The following is a 17,713-nucleotide window of genomic DNA, read 5'->3' as shown; positions in this document are numbered from 1 at the left end:
TCCCTGCTTTCAGCCAAGATCCATCTAACATTAGCTACAATATCCCTAGTACCACGACCCCTTCTAAACCCAGCCTGGACTTCTGGCAGTTCTCTGTTGATGTGCTGTTCCAGTAGTTTTTGGGTTATCTTCAGCAGAGTCTTCCTTGCATGTGAAATCAACAATATTGTTCTATGGTTTCCACACTCTGTTAGTACAGGAATATGTATGGAATAATTAAGAATAAAAACCTTTTAAGGTTTAAAAAGAGCAAACAATTTATCATTGAGATGCAATCTGTGAGGAATGGGATTTGTTTAACAATGTGATTATATTCAGACAAGTGACATTATCTTACAGAAAAAACTAAGAAAACCAGAACCTGTGTCCTTTGGAAATCTGTCAAAGAAGGAAACACAAATATTTTCCACTAAGAGGTAGTGATAGAAATGTGGTGAGACTCAATATCATTAGCTTAGAACCAACTAATAACTGTCCCTCTGGTAGGTTTTAAGAGTATGTAGCACAGAAAGAGATGACCCATCTTTCTCCCTGGGAGTTACTGGTGGGTTTAAACTGCCTAAATTTGGAAGCACAACTACTTATTCAATAGGCCACCAGAGCTCCCTGAGATTTGTTATTATGTGCTGTGGAATCAACTGTGACTCAAAGCAAACCTATTCACAGTAGCTGTGAACCCTGCCTTTTCCTGAGCCAATCTCACTGAGTCTGACATACTTAGCCCCATTACTCTTGTTACTGTATCAATCCATTTCATCCAGGATCTTCTCTCCTACGCTGAGCCTCCTCCCTTCCAAGCATGATGTCATTCTCTAAGGACTGGTCCCTTCTGACCGCATGACCAAAGTATGTGAGATGGAGCTTAAAAATCCCTGCCTCCAAGGATCAACTTTGTTTAACCCGTTCCAGGACATACCTGTTTGTTCTCTTGGCAGTCCATGGTATATTAATGCTCCTTTTCAGCACCACAATTCAAAGGCATCAGTTCTTCTTCAGTTGCCATTAGTCATTGTCCAGCTCTCTGACTATATAGCCTACCAAACAAGTTTAACTTGTGAGACCCAGAGAAACAATGAAAATTTTGAATTGTCTCTCTCAGATTTTACTGGAAAGTTTCCTGGATTATATAAATAACAATGGTTATATCAGCATACACAGGATTACAGAAATAATCCAATTTTATAAAACCACAAAGTTGCCTTTAAATATAATATAGGATCTGTGTTCTCCAAAGTATAATTACCCTGTATCCTTACTAATTCTAATTTTTGATGGGTCTTGTCAGTTTTAGAAGCTAAAGATTTATCCTGAGTTTTCGGTTTAGTTTTTATGTAATACTTCAATTCTTTGAGTTATTATTTGCTAATTTATGGACTGGAGATAATAATAACAATACTTCGTTGAGAAATGTCTGTAAAAAAGCAAGCACCATCACGCAGGAGAAAGAGACATATTCTTATAGGAGAACATTAACTTTTATGATTTATGCTAGATGATACCTGGATTTATTAAATGATTTGACACTTTAATGAGAATACTCATTTTCTTTTTTATCAGAAAGCCCTGGGTTATTGCTTCTCAGCTCCCCTGCCCCCATTTTAGCTAGTAAATCATCATTTCCTGAAGATTACTTATTTATATAAATAACAATGTTTGCAGGATTTGGAGCACGGCTCTGAAAAATGCAGCAGTTGCAAAAGTGTACCATGAAATACCACACAAGAAGTATAGAATTCTCAAGGTATAAGTAGCCTTGTTTGTGATGAAAAATTGCTTTGACTCCATTTCTGTGTATGGGTATGAGTAAATCTCCCAAACAAGAAAGAATTTCTCATTCTATATTTAGCATTTCTCCTCTTCCTGGTAGAGATTTTAGAAGATTGTCCCTCACTCACCCAGTTTTAAAAAGTAAGTTATTAGTACTTCATGTTCTGACCTGCCTAGCAGAACAGGAATCTCTCCAGGTAGAGGAAGTGTTTAACTGTAAACAGTAACTATATTGATCTCCAGCCAAGTAGGTGAATTTTGGCTACCAGGTAGCCATAATTCTTTTAAAATATGTTTTAAGGTGGATCCTTCATATGTTACTGTTAGCATACTGCTTTATAAATACTAAAGACAGCCTGGTGACCTAGTGAGTAGAAAATTTAGCTGTCAATCCATAAGCACACAGTTCTAAACCATCAGCTGCTCCTCAGGAGAGAAATGGAAAATCTCTTCCTGCATGATTTATTGCCTCTGAAAACACACTGGAGGACCAGTTATGAGTTGGTTCTGATTTTACATCAATGAGAGAGAATGATAGATATTTATAAAGAAAAACTTGATTCAATATTCAGGGGTATATTCCCATTATAGAATAAATTTCTCAATATAAACTTTAGAACTACACTTTTCTTGTTTGTTAAGATAGAGGAAAAACTTTAACTAAATTTTTATATGATGATTTCTCTAGAAAGAATAGAATTGGCAAATTAAATATTTTCTTGCATTAAAAAAAACCAGCAAACCCCACAAAAACACCTAGCTAGTTCAGTTGGTTTTAGCATGATGTCAAGAAAATGGATTTGAGTTTGTGTTCAGGTGAGCCAAGCCCAACCGTAATATTCCCGAGTTCCATATTGATAAGCGTCTCTCGTAAGTTTTCAGCAGGATTCAGTAAAGTGGAATCCTTCCTCTTCTGCAATAGGAAATTTAATATAGCATATTAAAATGAGGTCAAGGGTATCAAGGTATTTTTTCAATATGTGAGACATCACATTTCTGATTAGAAGTTCAAATTGATCCTTGAAGTTACTGTCAGGGACCTCTCTAGAGCACTGGAGAACAACGGTGTCTGGAGACTAAGAGGTGTCTGATCCAGGCTATGGCCTTCTCAGTTACCTACTATGCATCCAAGAGCTGGAAATTGACTAAGGGTAATAGAAGAAGTATCAATGCCTTTGAGTTATGGTGCTGGAGCAGAGTGTTGAACATACCATAGACTGCCAGGACAACAAACAGTTCTGTCCTAAAGAGGGTGAAACTAGGCTGCTCCCTGAAGGCAAGGATTTTGAGGCTCTGTCTCACATACATTGGCATATGGGCAAGAGGGATTGACCAATCGTGCGTGGAAGGGTGGAGGGACAGTGCAGGAGAGGAAGACCCCAGATGAGATGGATTGACTAAGTGACTGGAGGAATGGGATTAGGTCTGTTGGAGATGATAAAATTGGCTCAGGATAGGACAGGTTGCAGAGCTAATGTACTTAAGGTCACTATGAGTAGAAGGTGACTCAATGGCACATAATAACAACATCTAAGAACTTTCACCATTAAAATGTATTTTCCTAATACAGAGATTCAAACAAAACAAGAGGTTTAAAAAATTCAGAAATATGTGTGCCAGCATTGTATCCTTCTGCCACATTTATGTAATCTGTATGTTGAACAGATTATTTAAAAAACTGCATTATAGGAAGAAGAATATGGAATCTTGATTGGAAGAAGATTCATCGACTTACAATACGCAATATGCGGATGGCATAGTGTTGTTTGTTGTTATGTGCCATCAAGTCACCTACAACTCATAGTAACCCTATATACAACAGCTCTGAATCCTGCCCTGTCTTAAACCAGTCTCAATGATTCTGACACACCTAACTCAAAAGCCCCAGGTACTGTCTCAATTAATTTTATGTGGGGTCTTCCCCTCCTGTGCTGTCCCTCCACCTTTCCAAGAATGATTTCTTCTCTAAGGATCAGTCTCTCCTGGACATATGCCCAAAGTATGTGAGATGGAGCATCAAAATCCTGGCCTCCAAGGAGAAACTTGGTTTCACCCTCTTCAAGGTAGATTTGTTTTTTTTGTAAGATCAAGACTCTTTTCCAGCACCACATTTGAAAGATGTCAATTCTTTATTGTCCAAGCTCTCTGATGCATAGCAAGTAATTGCAAAGACCCATGGCCTAGATCAAGCACTGAAAATAAAGACTTGAAACACTTAGTAATGAACATAAAAACTTTCAGTATGGATTATATTTCAACATAAAGAAACAAAAATTCTCGGCACTAAAAAAAATAATTCTCACAATGAGAGCAATAACCCATAACATGATAAACAACAATAAAAAAAGATTAATGTTATCAGTAATTCCATTATGCTTAGATCAACAATTAACCCCCATAAAAGCAGTAGCAAAGAAATAAAATTATTTACATAGTACAAAACTGCTGCCAATGACCTCCTTTAAAGTATTAACAAGCAATGATGTCACTTTGAGGACTAAAGAGACCCTGGCTCAAGCCATGATCTTTTCAATCATTTCATTATTTTGGCCTAGAGAGCTCTTGTGGCATGGTGGTAATCCTAAAGGCATGCAGTTAAAATCCACCATCTGCTTCGAAGGATAGGTAATCTCCTGTGTGGTTTGTTGTGGTTAGGTACCATTGAGTCAAGTACGACTCAAGATCTGAACCTAGTTTTGTCCTGCACCATCCTTACACTTCCTGATATACAAGAGACCATTGCAGCAGTCACCTTGTCAATCCATCTGGTTAAGGTTCTTCCTCTCCTTGCCAGCCCTTCACCCTTCCCAGCATCATGTCCTTCTCCAAGGAATAGCACCTCTTAGCAATATGTCCAAAGTACCTGGATGTGTTAATAATCATTGGTGACTGGAATGCAAAAGTTGAAAACAATGAAGAAGAAACAGTAGTTGGAAAATATGTACTTAGTGATAGAAATGAGGCTGGAAATAGAATGATTGAGTTTTGTGTTTACATTGATTTATCTATTGTAAATACTTTGTCAAAAAGATAAAAAAGATGACTTTACACATGGATTTCACCCAATGGGCTTAATAGGAAGAAGATTGACTATATTTGTGGAACAAATTGTTGGAAAAGCTCAATATCAGCAATCAAAACTAGGCCAGGGGCAGACTGTGGGTCAGATCATCAATTACTTATATGCAAGTTCAAGTTGAGGCTGAAAAAAATTAAATCCACAGGAAGGAAGATACGATCTTGAATCAATTCCATTGGAATTTCATGATCATCTTAAGAATAGGTTTGAGACATTGAACACCAATGATAGAGGACTAGATGAGTTGTGGGGCTGTATCATCCATGAAGAAAGCAAAGGGTCATTACAAAAACAGAGGAGAAAGAAAAACGGAAATAGATGTCAGAAGAGACTCTTGGAGAGCTCTGGTGGCCTAGTGACAAGAAGCTTCTCTGCAATCCCGAAGGCATACAGTTTGAATCCATCTGATATTCTGCTGAAGAAGGAGGGACAATCAACTCCGGTGCCAGTATAATCCAACTTGACAGCATAAAACAAATTTAAAAAAGAAAAGAAGAAGAAGAAGAAGAGACTCTAAAGATTATACTGGAACATCAAGAAGCCAAATCTAAAGGAAAACATGTTGAGATGAAAGAGCTGGACACATGGTTTCAAAGGACAGCTTTAGAGGACAAAGCAAAATATTATAATGAAATGTGTAGAGAGCCAGAATTGGAGAATAAAAAGAGAAGAACTCGCTCTGCATTTCTCAAGCCGAAAGAACTAAAAAACAAATTTAGGCCCCATATTACAATACTGAAAGATGCTATGGGCAATGTATTAAATGACCCCAGAAACCTCAAAAGAAAATGGAGGGAATACACAAAGTCACTGTACCAGAAAGCATTGAGTCACACTGAAAAATTTCAGAAAATACCATATGAAAAGGAGCTAATGGTAATGAAAGAGGAAGTGGAAGCTGACTTGAAGGCAGTGGCAAAAAATAAGGCTTTAGAAATCAGTGGGATACCAATTGACTTATTTCAATTAACAGATGAAGCCTTTGATGCCTTTACCAGCCTATGCCTGTGTGGTTTACTCCCTCTGAATAGTGGCTGGAAGGCCAGCTATGGGTCAGTTTTGACTCTACGGTACACAACATTAACAGCATACACATGATATGTCTTGAGAAAATACAGACAGAGTACTTTTTAGAAGCAAAGATGGTGAAGCTTCTCTTACATTGGGCATGTTGTTAGGAGTGACCATTTCTTAGAAAGGGACATAAGGCTAGGAAAGTGGAGAGTCAGTGAAATAGAGATAGATCTTCGGCAAGATGGATTGACACAGTGACTCCAGGAATGAGCTCAACTATGTCAGAGATAATGAGGATGGCACAGGATAGAAGATAGTTCTGATCTGTTCATAGAGCCTCTATAGATAGATTAGAAATTCCAGAGACGCATAATCTTTGGGTTAGCAGCACAGTTTCCTATGGACTACATTACCAGAGCTCCATTCTAAGTTATGAGACCTAAGCAAATTAATTTTATAAAAATGTAACATGCATTTGATTCAGGCCGTGGTCTTCTCAATCACCTGCTATGCTTCAGAGAGCTGGACAATGAACAAGGATGATAGAAGAATTGATGCCTTTGAATTGTGGTCCTGAAGAAAAGTGCTGACTATCCTATGGACTAACAAAAGAACAAACAAGTATGTTTTGGAAAGTGTGCAGCCAGAGTACTCCTTGGAGGCAAGGATGATGAAGCTTTATCTTTCATACTTTGGGCATGTAGTTAGATGAGGCTATTCCTTGGAAAGTGACATCATGCTTGGAAAGATGAAGGGTTAACATAGGTAAGGAAGACCCACAATGAGATGAATTGACATTGTGACCTCAGTAGTGAGTTCTAGAGTCTCAGATGGTCAAGATGGCACAGCATAGGGCAAGTTTAAGATTGGCTATTTTACAGGGTTCCTATAAATCATATTTGTCTTGATGGTACGTAGCAACAACAAAAACAACATTGGTTTAGGTGAATCACTCAAAACATTCTTTGGATTCTATAACTGAAGAATATTTATTTTATAGTGTCCATTGTGGAGAATTGTGATTCAATGAGAGAGTTTTTCCTTTATACACAGGAAATGGGGGAATCAGTTGAATGTATCTCTTGCACCACCACCTCCTGTCCCTAAGTGGTGGTTTGTATTTTGCTATAATGTTGAACATATTTCAATAAAATTTTCAGACTAAGACAAAGTAGGAAGAAAGTTCTGGTTATCTCCTTTGGAAAAAAATCATTCCATTAAAATCCTGTACATGTAGGAAATGTCTCCTTAGGAGATACCAGACTTTTTAGTCTGTTTTTAGTGTAGAAGTTGTAATTTGCTCTTTGGAAAACAGTATTAGCACTTTTTCCTCCACAGAAAATGGAAGCATTTTTCTTTTTGGCACAGAATAAACCTGCTTTGCTCAGAAGACCACATGTAAACAGAGAAGATAATAAAAACCTGGCCTAGCATGTAAAGCAAACAGTTGATTGTTTGCAAAGTTTATTCTTAGAGAAACATTCCTTCCTCAGCTGTCCCACAAAGTAGTTGCGAATATAACTTGGAATTAGACAGTTTAGCATCTGAATTCTAGTCTACTACTTCCTAGGTGTGTAACTACAGTTCACAAGCCCCACCTAAACCATTTGAGTTTTTTCAATGGCAAAGTGGAAAGAAAACAATCTACCTTGGAAGGCTTTGTAAATATATTACCAGGTAAGAAATGCAATATATTGTGTAAGATATATATTCTGTTGTTAGGTACTCCCAAGTTGAGTATGACTCATAGTGACTAGATGAACAACAGATTTGAACCCTGTACTATGTCATCCTCACAATCTCTGACACACTTGAGCTCATTGCTGCAGTCATGCTGTCAATCCACCTGGTCAAGGATCTTCTTGTCTTTCACTGTCCCTCTGTCTTCCCAAGTATAATATTCTCCTCCAAGGAATAGTCTCTCCTAGCAACATGCCCAAAGTATGCCCAAAGCTTTATCATCTTTGCCTCCAAGGAGCACACTGGCTGCACTTTCTTTAAGACATATCTGTTGGTTCTTCCAGCAGCCACAACTCAAAGTCATCAATTCTTTATTAATTTTCTAATTCTCTGATCCTTAGCATGTGATTAAAAAGACCGTGGTCTCAATCAGGCAATCTTAGTCCTCTAACAAACATCATTACTCCTCAGCAATTTGGAGAAGTCCCTGATAAGTAGACTTACCTAATGCAGTATGTCTCTTGATGACCTCACTATTGGTACTGGGGGTGTTGATTGTTTATCTAAGCAAGATGAAATAATTAACACCTACAATCCTTTAGTTTACAATCATAATGCTGATTGTCAATCCTATAGTGAGAACCCTTTATTTACTTGATGCTAAGATGTAATTCATTCCAAAAGATGCAGAGCTTGATCTTCTGTAGTGTTTCATTCCTTTTTAAGCAAGTAAAGTTGTGTCATATTCTCTTTAATCAAGCAAAGTTATGTAATCTGCATAATGCCAGTTGTCTATGAGTCTTTCTCTAACCCCGATTTTAAACTATGCAGTGTTATCTTGCTACGTTTGGACAACAGCTTCTTGGTTTATGTATAGGTTCCATATGAGCACAATTAAGTATTCTGGAATTCTTATTTTTCTGAATGTTAGCCTTAATGTGTTATGATCCACATAGTTAAGTGCCTTTGCATAGTTAATAAAACACAAATAGACAGCCTTCTGATATTATCTTCTTTCACCTGATATCCATCTGACATCAGCAATGATATCCATGATGCCATGGTCTCTTCTAAAACTTGCTTGAACTTCTGGCACTTCTCTGCCAATGTACTACTCTAGCCAAAGCACTACTTTGCTTGCATGAAACACTAACAATAACATATTAATAATATTATTCAATAATTTCTACATTCTGGGGGATCATGTTTCAGCAGGGGCAGCTTTGGTCCTGAGCACCTGAGCAGAGATACATAGACAATGGGGAGGCCACCCCAGACCTTGAAGGGATCCAGAGGTCTGACCCATCCAGAAGTCTCCAGGCATTGGTGGTGGCAGTGGCTCTGGCCCCACAGCAGGTCCTAAGGACCCCAGAAGAAGTCCATGGGCAATGAAGAGGCCACCCCAGGCTCTACTGGGATTCAGAGGCCCAGCACAGAGGTGTGCAGGAGGCCCAGCACAGAGATGTGCAGGCTTTGGTGGAGGCAGCTGTGGCCCTGCAAGGTACCTTTGGGATCTTGGGCCTAACGACCCTCAGGCCTGTGCTAAGAATCAGCACTGAAGATCTAGCTATTCATCATTGTCTGTGCCAGTATTTCCATCTAGGACCCTATGTTGCTGTGCTGCCATGAGTCTCAGCTGTTTTCTCAAAAGGGTGTCCTGTGCTATGATATTTGGATGCCTGTTTGTCTTTATGGTTTGCTTTTTGAGGTACAACACCTGTCAGTTTGGTTATTGGTGAATGATTTTTTATGTTGTCAATTACTCCAAATCTTAGATGTATGTAGACATGAGCATTAATGTTTGCTTCTGTTAGTAGCACCAAGTTTTTTCTTTGGAGGCTAGGATTTTGAAGCTCCATCTCACATACTTTGGGCACATGGCCAGGAGGAATTAAGGGCATCATGCTTGGAAGGGTGAAGGGACAGCACAGGAGAGGAAGACTCTAGATGAGATGGATTGATACAATAACTGGGGCAATGAGGAGTCAGTTAGTCTGCTCAGGACAGGGCAGACAGGCTTCAGAGCTGTTGTACATAGGGTAGCTATGAGTCACAGGCAACTCAATGGCACATAACAATAACATTATTACAGTACTTGTTGGTCAGTCTTCTGCACTGATGTAGCTTGTGGGATTTTTTAATGCTGGAATCTGTACTATTAGTATCTTGGGTTCCAGGGTGGTCAACCATAGTGACAAAGTTGCAGCAGTGTTCCTAGATTAAAACAGACTAGGAAGAAGGATTGGCTATCCACCTCCAAAGCAATGGGCCTTCAAAAACCCTCTTAATAGAGGAATGTGGACAGTTACAGTATTAGGCATAGAACCCAATTGGAAGTTCCTAAAAAATGAGTAGAAACACTGTGGTGTTAGCCTAAAGTTGGATTTTAAAGCCATTACTTTAGTCCCTCTGGTTTCCAACTACCTTATTGTAGATGCATGTTCTTGCAAATCAGCAACAGCTAGAGGAGCAATAAAGGAGAACACTTGCCACACTGGAGTGTGTGTGAAAAACACTGAAGCTTCAATGCATTTAAGTATTGAGCAGCATCCACCTGGCCCATTGCTTGCTAATTTCTGTGGAAAAATAATCATCCTGCATACCTGCAGTCTCACAGGAGTCATTACCCTGATGAGCACATGTCTCTGTTGGACTTTCTAGTAATTCTTTACACAGAACCCAAAAGACCATAGAGAAATTGGGGAATTAAGCCACAGACTGAGCTATTAATATCAGACATTATGGACTTGTATAACTGTATGAGAATTTACAGTTATGTTGACCTGAGGCTTCTGATTAATAGTGAGCTATTAATCTTAGTGTAGAGTATAACATAAACAATTGGCTTCAATAGTCACTGATATTTAGTCATTAATAATTAGAACATAGATTGTATGAAGTATGAATGTAGGAAAAGTGAAAATTGTGAAAAACAAAATAGAACTCATAATAATGACATTCTAGGCATCAATGAACTGAGATGGATAAGCATGGGCCACTTTGAATTAGACAATCATATGGTCTACAATGCTGAGAATGAGAAACCGAGGGAAAACTGCGTTGCATTCATAATCAAAAGGCAATTTCAAGATTCATCATGTAGTACAATTACATGTTTTTGTTGATTGCCTTTGAGTTGAGCACAACTCATAGTGACATATAAATAATACTATCCATGAACATAGTAGGAAGACCTGTTAATATAATTATTATTAAAAAAATATGTGCAACAACTAAACCAAAGAGGAGGAGATTGAGGCTTTCAGATCTTTTACAGTCTGAAATTAAACAAACATGCAATCAAGATCCATTAATATGTACTGGTGACTGGAACACAAAAGAGGATAAAATAGATGAATAGGACCTTCTAAGAATCAAATCCCTATACACATCCAAAAACTTCTCCAAAAGGGTAAAAAGGGAAGCCACAGACTGGGAAAAGTATTTGGTAATGACATGTCAGATAAGGACTTATATATAGAATTTATGAAATACTTAAGCACCACAGCAAGATAAAGGTAAACAACTCATTTGAAAAATGGGCACAGGATTATGAACAGACACTTCACCAAAGACATTCAGATGGCAAACAAACACATGAAGAAATGTTCAAAATCCCTAGCTCTAAGACAGATGCAAATAAAAAACAACTATGCAATATCATCTCACCCCAGTAAAAATACCAAAATTTAACAGAAAAGCAAACAACAAATGCTGGTGAGGTTGTGGAGAAACTGGAACCCTTGTTCACTGTTGGTGGGAGTGTAAAATGGTGCAACCACTCTGGAAGGCAGTATTGTGCTTTCTCAAATAGTTGCAAATAGAAATACCATTTGACTCAGCAATTTCACTACAGGAAATATACCCCAAAGAAACCATAACTGCCACTCAAAGAGATATATGCACAACCATGTTTATCATGGCTTTGTTCACAATAACAAAGAGTTGGAAACAACCTAAGTGCCCATCAACAAACAAATGGATAGAGAAGCTGTGGTATATTTACACAATGGAATACTACACTGCATTGAAAATCTCATGAACTTAAGGAACTCGTGAAATATTATACAAAATGGGTGGCCCTGATGACATTTATGCTGAGTGAAATATCTCAATCACAAAAGGACAAATACTACATAGTCAATAGTAAAATGTGACTGACATCAGGGTTTCGGGGGAAACTAAGAAGGAGGTGATAAATAATGTATACTGCATTGAAACAGATTAGGGAGAGAACTATTTAAAAGGGATATATGATTAGGTGGTATTGTCATGACAGGAGTCCAGAACAAAGGCTGTATAGTGGAGTGGACTTGGGGGAAGGGATTGTATAACAATGAAAGAATTTTGCTTTTACTTTTCAAAGAGAAGAGTGAACTGGGGGGAGGTTAGGCAGGGAGAAAAGTGTAACAATGAATGAATGGAAATCCATAGTCTGTAAACTTTCATTGAAATTAATTAAAAAAAAAAGTTGAAACAATGCAGAAGGAGTGGTAGTCAGAAAATATGGGCTTGGTGATAGAAATAGAACCAGAGATAGAATGATTGAGTTTTGTGTAATGTTTTATTCTTAGCAAATACCATGAAAATCCTTTAGTTGCTTAATTTTCCTTTTGCTAGTTGCTGTAGTTAGTGTCTTAAGAAATTTCAGTCGTGTAGTAGGTAGGGATTAGAGCTGCTAACTCAAAGATAGAATATCTCTGATGGTTTGAATTTACCAGTAGCTCTGAGGGAGAAAAAGCTTTCTCTTTCAATGCAATTTTCATCCTCAGAAAACCACTGATGGGTCACATGTAAGTTTCAACTCAAAAGCAATGTGTTTGGCACAAACACAATGGAAAGCGATTCTGCACTTTCTCAAATAGTTGGAAATAGAAACCCCATTTGACTCGGCAATACCACTGCTGGGAATATACCTAAAGAAACCATGACTGCCATCCAAACAGATATATATACACCAATGTTTATTGCTGCATTATTTACAATAGCAAAGAGATGGAAACAACCCAAGTGCTCATCAGCAAACAGATGGATAGAAAAGCTACAGTATATTCACACAATGGAATACAATGCAGTATTGAAAAACAGTGACGTCATAAAACATTATACAACAGGGTGACCCTGGAGGACATTATGCTGAATGAAATAGCTTAGTCACAAAAGGATAAGCACTGCATAGCACCACTGTCATAAAGCAGGTCTGACATGGGAGTATTGGGAGGAGAATATTATAAGAGTGGATAAGTAATGAACACTGCATTGGAACAGACGAAGGAAAGAACTGTTTAGAAGGAATATATGATTAAGCATTATATGTATGACAGTAGTCCTGAATAAGAGGTACATTGCAAAGTGGACTGGCAGTGGGGAACTGGAGGTGGAGGGAAGAAATTGTGCAACAATGTATAAATATGAAAAAAAAAGTGAACTGAGGAAGTGGGATAGAAGGAGAGGGGACAAAATGTGTAACAATGAATGAATGAAAATAAAGCTTTTCTGTAAACTTTCATTAAAATCACAATTAAAATAACTTTACTAAAAGAAGCAATGTGCTTGAGTTTTGTATACTATCTAATAAAGGAGAGGATATTTTTTTGTGGTTGTTATATGCTATAAGGAAGCATCTGGCTGTGCAAATTACATGCTGTAATAAAAATATAAAATTACTTCAGTTGGAAGAGAAAAAGGGTAATATAATCAATAAATGTAATTTGTAGAGACTTCATAAAGTCTTTATGCATATACATGCTTTCCTAAAATATTCATTGTTTAGAAAATATTTTATTCATCTAAACCCTTTTGAGAAGAAACATTTAAAGATTATAAAGTTATCTTTTAAACAGTTGCCTAATTTTTACCCCAGGTTTATTTTAGCAAAACCTCAAAAATATTGTTTACATATTATCAAAATGATTCAGGTGAAATCTCTTTTAAATAACTTGACTTACATTTATAACATACTTTGGACATGTTGTAAGGAGGGACGGTCCTTGGAGAGGGATGCTTGAGAGAGTGGAAGGACAGCACAGGAGGGGAAGGCCCTCTATGAGGTAGATTGATTCAGTGATTGGGGTAATCGGGATGGGAGTGTCAGAGACAGTGCAATTGACACAGGACAGAGCAGAGTTTAGGGCTGTTGTACATAGGGTCGTTAATGAGTCGCAAGCGACTCAATGGCACATAACAACAACAACATATAAATACAAAACTGCAGTTCTATAGTGTTTTATTAATGATTAACTTACTGTAACTCTTACTATGTTTATTAAGCCTTCCTGGGGACAGCCATTGTTCACCTAACTTTATATTTTTTCAACAGACACTTTTATGATATTCTTGATTTACTAAGATAGGATTTATTTTTAGAAACTTAAGAATGACTTTGGTTTTTATTTTTAGTATGTAATCACACATATAACTACACACATTATTATCTAGATTTGCTGACTACACAGATGTCTATGTAAATGATTCTTCACACATGAACAGTTTTTTAAAAAAATTCTTTTATATTGGCTTGTACACAAAATTAATATATATTGTTTTATATCTTATTTCTTTCAATTGTGTTTCACACACTCATTCCCATACATTGTTTTATAAAATTAATCATCGTTAAACTTTGTCCACTATTACCGCATCTATGTAAGTCCCTTCCAAATCTCTTTCATTTTGTTTACCCATCAAATTGTGTTACCTCTAGCTATCCCCTCCGCCCACCTTCACCTCTTTTCTCTCACTCCTTTCCTCTTTAAGGCCCCATACACATTTTACTAGCTATCCTTCTATTTTTACGGTAATTGTCTTATGCAGTTATTTGTCCTTATGAGTTCACTTAGCACAATGCTATCCAGTAAGCTGAATATATAAAATTCCATAAGACCCAGCTATTCCACTGCTAGGAATATACCCCGAGGAAATTAGAACTGAGACACAAACTGGTATTTGTACATTGGTGTTCATAACAGCATTATTCACAATTTCAAGAACATAGAAACTGCCCCAAACCCACAGTCAAATGGATTGAGAAACTGTGATACATTCACATGATGGAATAAACACTACAAAGCATTAAAAAAGAATGATTTAGAAAAATACTTTACACAAGAGGGTTAATCAATGCCTTTCTTTGCTTTGAGGTCTCATTCTTCAAAAATTATAGATTTCTCCACACTTATTGACTAAGGTGACTTTTTTAGCTAGTGTAACTGGTTGTGATTTCCGTGACTGTTTAAATACTTAGCTTTCTCCTCTTGTACTCCCCTTTGAAATCTTTTGTTCAGTTCTTCAGCATGTTTTTTGTTTTGTTTTGTTTTGTTTTGGCTTCTTGACACTACAGTTCAATTTTTAGAGTCTCTTCTGACATTCATTTTGATTCTTTCTAGCAAATCTTTTCACCAAACTCAAAAGACTATAGAGGAATTGGGAACTAAGACACACATGGAGCTATTATTATCAGTCATTATGGGCTTATGTAACTGGATAAGCATTTACAATTATGTTGACCCGAGGCTTCAATTAATAGTCAGCTATTAATCTTAGTGCATAGTAGAATGGAAATAAAGGGCTTCAAATGGTAATTAATAATTAGAACATGGATTGTATGAAGTATGAATGTCAGTTTGAGGACTAAGGTGCCTCTGATTCACGCCATAGTCTTTCCAATCACCTGCTATGCATGTGAGACTTGGACGGTGAATAAGGATGACAGAAGAAGAACTGACACCTTTGAGCTGTGGTACTGGAGAAGAAGACTGGACAGATGGCCACAAGAATAAACAGACATGTCCTGGAGAGGGTGCTGCCAGGGTATTCTTTGGAGACAAGAATGATGAGGCTTTGCCTCACATACTTTGGGCATGTTACTCAGAGAGGCTATTCCTTGGAGAGGGAAATAATGCTGGAAAGGGTGGAGAGTTGGCCAAGGACAGGAAAACCCTCAACCAGATGGATTGACATGGTGACTGCTACAATGGGCTCTTATATGTCAGGAAGTGTGAAGATGGCACAAGATAGAACATGGTTCAGATCTTTCATTTATAAGGTTGCTGTAAGTCTTACTCTACTCAATGGCACCTAAAAACAACACTAACATGACTGTTTTAAAGAGGAGGTGGCTTTTGTATATTTTAGTAAATGATTTCTCTGTTAAGAGTCAGTTAAGCAGCAGGACATTTTAGTCTTAAAATTAAATTCAAATATTTTGTTTGCTCTCAACTGATACAGGGTTTAGGGGAAGAAAGAGGTCATTATAGATATGAGTTGAGAATTTTAAGGAAGAATGATTTAAACTTACTATTAAGATAGATGGGATTTTTGGTAGCCTAGTGAGTAAGGAGTTGTGCTGTCATCCCAAAGACTGGCTGTTTAAATTCCCCAGCTGCTTTGAGGAAAACAAACAGACAATCTCCTCCCATGCAATTTACAACCTCTGAAAATCAGCTGGATAGTCAGCTATGAATCAGTTCCAACTTGATAGCAGTGAGTTAGAGAGTTTCTTGAGATATAAGGAGCTCTGAGACTCCCAACTGAAAGGTCAGTAATTAAATGCACTAGCCACTTGTCTGGGTAAAGATAATGTCTATCAGCAACTGTGTCTATCTCAATAGAGAATCACAAACTCAGAAACCCAGTGAAGAATTGCTTTGAGTCTATACTGCAGTGAGTTTGATTTTTGGTTTATTAAGACATAGCTTCCAATTATTTCTGGAAAAATAGCAAATTAGAGTGAGAAGTATCTAAGATGGCCAGATATGTGACAACTATAATCAACTGCCATTAAGTAGAGTGTGCCTCTTAGCCAGTCTCCATCTGGTTTCTGAGGCTGTAAACCTTAAAAGGAGACTACTAGGGGTGGTTGGTGGATCTGAACTATGTAGGCACTCAGTTCTGCACTTAATACAGAATATCAAAGATCTCAGCTTTCAATATGGTTTATATCTCAACATAAAACAAAAATCCTCCCCATTGAATCAGTAGAGAGTATCATGTGAGATGGAAAAAAAGATGGATGCTTTGAACGATTTCATTTTACTTGGATCTGTCTTTAATACTCATAGTGGGAGCAGTCAAGAAATCAAAAGACTTGTTGCATTCAGAGAATCTGCTGTCAAAGACAAATGAAAAGAGCAATGAAGTCAGTTAAAATTACAAGATGTGAGCTATGCTAGGGGATAAACTAAGCTTATTTTGGAGACACTGGCAGTGATGTCGATCAGAAAGACTTTTAAAGAAATGGTAGTAACAACCAAAATGAAAATTTACAATTCTTGATGATTCAGTTATCATACTGAGTTCTCATGTAAACTTTAGAAAAATTTTACAAATTCTACATGATTATTACTATTTCTTAGTGAGGAACGTTAAGTAATAGCAATTTAAAAGTCTTTGAGTCACAACATAAATGAGTGATGGACTAGTTAGAAATAGACTCATCTCTTGAGTGTGGTGTGATGACAACTGCCAAAATGGGTATTGTAGAGAGGAAACCAATTTTAGTAAAAAAGAGAAGGTACATGTGAATCTGCCAGATTTAAAAGGACAGAATTAATAGGAGTTACTGGCTCATTTCACAGATAGAAGTTCAGGAATTCTATCACAGCTTAGTCAAACAGAATCAAAGCAATAGTCCCATTAAATGAAAGTGTGTCATTTTCCAGTCTCTTAAGAGTCTCTGAGAAGATTTATTTAACATTCAGGACCTCAACAATTCTAGGTAGCAACATTGTTGATTTTTACTTCCCTACATGGTTCTCCTCAGAGTAAAGGATGGTGAAACTTTTTGAAACCCTGGCATGTTGTCAGGAGGGGTAGTCTTTGGGAAAAAAAACCCAGAATTATTTTTGGAAAAGTAGAGGGTCAGGGAAAGTGAGGGAGATCCTTGAGGAGGTAGACTGACAGAGTGACTGCAACAAAGGGCTCAGACATGACAGATGTTGGGAGAATGGTGCAAAACAGGGTAAACATTTCATCTGTTCCTCATAAGGTTGCAATGAGTCATAGTCGACTTGAAGTCACCTAATAACCACATAAAGGAAGGTGATAACAAGGGTCCAGAATTAAGGTTGCATAGTGGAGTGTACTCCAGGCCATGGAAGAGGTGCAGGGAGGTTGCATACCAAAGAAGGAATTTTTCTTTTGCTTTTCAAAGAGAGGTGTGAACTGTGGGGAGGG

This window comes from Elephantulus edwardii, unplaced genomic scaffold, assembly GCF_000299155.1.
Source record: "Elephantulus edwardii isolate Elephantulus edwardi_28Jun2011 unplaced genomic scaffold, EleEdw1.0 scaffold00078, whole genome shotgun sequence".
NCBI classification, from domain to species: domain Eukaryota; kingdom Metazoa; phylum Chordata; class Mammalia; order Macroscelidea; family Macroscelididae; genus Elephantulus; species Elephantulus edwardii.
The sequence above is the reverse complement of the archived record's forward strand: the minus strand, read 5'-3'. Positions refer to the sequence as shown.